The 3,495-nt window shown below is 40.2% G+C and overlaps 1 pseudogene; it reads left to right on the top strand.

The window, feature by feature from the left end:
* The first annotated feature begins 2,380 nt into the window (after nucleotides 1-2,380).
* LOC126160096 (5S ribosomal RNA) lies at nucleotides 2,381-2,498 on the top strand (annotated as a pseudogene).
* The last annotated feature ends 997 nt before the right edge of the window (nucleotides 2,499-3,495 follow it).

A 3,495-nucleotide genomic window follows, 5' to 3' on the forward strand; every position in this document is an offset into this window, starting at 1 on the left:
TCAGCTATTTGGAATGCAAGTTGTCTCACCTTCTTCATAGTCACACCAAATATGGGCGGCTCCAATAGTTTCAGGCGTTGTACTAGTTCACGTTCCAATGCAATGCTGAAAGTTTGCTGGAATCTATCCAATCCTTTCTGAACACCAGTTAATTATTATTATTATTATTATTATTATTATTATTATTATTATATAATCCTAGTTCGTCTTCCAAGCGTAGCATGGGGAACTTCGAATGCTTTCGACGTCCACAGCCATCCCATCTCACCTCTGGTAATAGGATCTATAGCCTGCTGCAACTGCACCGCATCCCAAGACTGTCTTAACGATTTCTTTACTTTATTGCTTCCCATGTGAAAACGAAAATTCACGTACTTGTATTTTGCCTACGTACATTTATTGCATTTGTGTATCAGTGCACATTTATCAAATCATCTTTAATATATCTTTTAAGTTGCTTTACTATAGAGTGACCTATTCCCGCTGTTGTTAAATTTGTACAGATATGTAAAATAAACAGCTTAATTAATATCAAAGATCACACAGAATATAATTCGAATCCACATTGGGGTAAAATGACTACTGTGTCATTTCACCCTGACAAATGGTATGTTACTGCAGCCTGAAAAGCCTTCTTTGATTTATTCGAGGTACATTCAACGACTGCGTGCGCTAACAGAATCTTCTACCTCTCAACACATAGCTAAAAGTATGCTTTGTGAGATAGCTTTACATTTCTCAAACATGTAATTACCTACAAAACTAATCAATGAATATATGCGAATAAACGTAGAAAGTATGAGGCTTACCTACAATATTTTCGTTCACACTACCAAGACGGAAGCTGGCAGCTCGCCACCATATACATAGGAATAGGGTTTCTAGTCGACGTTCCTATACAGCTTAGTGCAGATGGCGCCACACAACTGGTATTGTCCATAGCCTTGCTATGTCATTTTACCCGGGTATGTCTTTATAGCCTGACTTCCCCTACATATTGACTGGTTATTGGATATCTTATTAATTTTTGGAGTATTTGTTGTATTACATTGAATTACTTATGAATAATATGATTTTACATAATATTTCAATAAACTTCCTCGATTTAACCATAAGTAACAGTAACAGTAGTCGTATTTTAGAAATATACTGAAGCCAACCACAACTGATAATACCATCAGTGCAAATACCTGCCTCTCGAAATCACACTAATATACATGCTTTCACACCATGATCGATAGAATGATTAACCTGCCTCTAGAACAGGACGCTATACAAAGAGAAATTAGAACCCTGCAATATGTGGCATAACAGAAAGAAAACAATCCACAGATAATCACAGAGCTACGTAACAGATGTACAGAATCTTGACACATACTATATGCAAAGAAATATCACTCATCAGAGAAACAACAATTAATCAGAAAAGTACATATATATCTACCCCATACCTGGGAAGTGCAACAAATAAAATTAACACACCTGGAAAACACCGCTAAGCATCTCGCTTGCCAAATATGACATAATATAACAAAAATAGAGTAATGCAATTGGAAACCCAGTTGTATTTAAAATTCGCTGCGAAGACTGTGAAAAATTCTTCATAAGACAAACAGGCAGAAACGTCCCCGCTTGATATCGAGAGCCCCCTTTGTAGTAGGCCACTGTTTCCAAGACCGGTGCCGACCAACTGTGGTGCACCAGAGGCCATAGTTGAAAGGAGCGAATGACGCCTTCAAAAATATGGTGGGCAAAGACACATGCAACTGTTGAGTAACTGACCACCCAGATGAACAAAGGGGCTACCAACAGTCTCTCCTACACAACTGTTCAGCGAATGTTGCTGCGAGTGGGCCCCCACTGCAGGCACCTGGTTCGTGCAATCATGTTGATTGATGTTCATCAGAGACAAAGGCTGCAGTTTGTACGCCAGTACCGCAGCGGGACGTCCATTGAATGGTGACTGGGGGGGGGGGGAGCTTTTCAGATGAATCACATGCGTCTATGGCGTGAAACGTCTGAGGACCAGAATGAGTTTACCTTACTCCCATGGCCACCAAACTCCCTGAACTTAAACCCAATTGAGAATCTGTGGGACCATACTAATCGGACTGTTCGCGCCATGGATCCTCAACTGAGAAATCTACTGCAGCTGGAAACGGTACTGTAGACGGCATGGCTTCACCTCCCTGTCAGTTCCTGCCTCCTGCACATATCGCAACAGCCCGCACTGCAACTGTGGCTTTTCTGGCTTCTGACATGCGAATTCAGTCACAGCCTCACAGTGTCAGGGTCACTGTCATGACTCCATATTGACGCTAGTATTGCCAGAGTGTCGATTTGTTTGTATGCTGTTTAGACTCACTTTTCTTTTAAGATTGCCAATGGCCTTGCTGCAGTGGTAACACCGGTTCCCGTCAGATCACAGAAGTTAAGCACTGTTGGGCTGGGCTAGCACTTGGATGGGTGACCATCCGTTCTGCCGAGCGCTGTTGGCAAGCAGGGTGCCCTCAGCTCTTGTGAGGCAAACTGAGGAGCTACTTGACAGAAGTAGCGGCTCCGGTCTCGGAAACTGACATACGGCCGGTAGAGCGGTTTGCTGACCACATCCACATCCAGTGACGTCTGTGGGCTGAGGATGACACGGCGGCCGGTCGGCACCTTTGGGCCTCCATGGACTGTTTGGGAGGAGTTTAAATTTAGTTCAGTTTATCTTTTAAAATTTGCCGCTAGACGGTAAGAGCGTGCTGAGAATCGATATTCAACATTTCAAGTTTGTGTGCACGTTGGTAGTTTTCCAATTTTGAGCTTCATTTCAGGAGAATGTTGATGATAGATAATTCTGCTACTGACTTTCGAAGTGCTGATAACGTGCACCGTAATATGTGTTCACATACTGTTATTTCATATTTTTTGTGTAGTGTTGTTATTTAATATTGTTTTCGCGTTATTTTTCCCACAAGCTAGTGTTTTCATTATTTTATCCACTTTCGTGATTTATTTTTAAAGAGTGGATCCAACCCAGCTGAAGTAGACGGCATATACAATAAAATTCACGAACTATTGTAAATTATTAGTAAGAGAGTATTTTGACGAAAGTAACAACTTCAGAGCGTTATAATGATGTTTTGCCGATATTTTAAGTGAGACAGTGTTCCCTAAAGCACAAATACTATCTAACACAGAAGTGCATGCTTGCGACTGCCCACAATGTACTCATCAGATATTATGTTTATTATCTCATTGAAAAGTAATAATAATTACATTTTTCTTATGTCACTCTACTGGGAAATTTATGTAAATTTTATGGACATCAGTTATAGGGAAAAAATCTAATTTATATTTTTTAAGATAAACTTTTTATTTGGTGTGCCACAAACAATTTAAAGTGAAAAAGCCTGAAGATCTGAGTATACCACAACAAACAACACACTTTTGCGGGTAAGCTGCAATTTTTTTGGATTTTTAAACTCAATATTTGGCAGTTTAAAGAGA

This window comes from Schistocerca cancellata, unplaced genomic scaffold (assembly GCF_023864275.1).
Source record: "Schistocerca cancellata isolate TAMUIC-IGC-003103 unplaced genomic scaffold, iqSchCanc2.1 HiC_scaffold_1152, whole genome shotgun sequence".
NCBI lineage: Eukaryota > Metazoa > Arthropoda > Insecta > Orthoptera > Acrididae > Schistocerca > Schistocerca cancellata.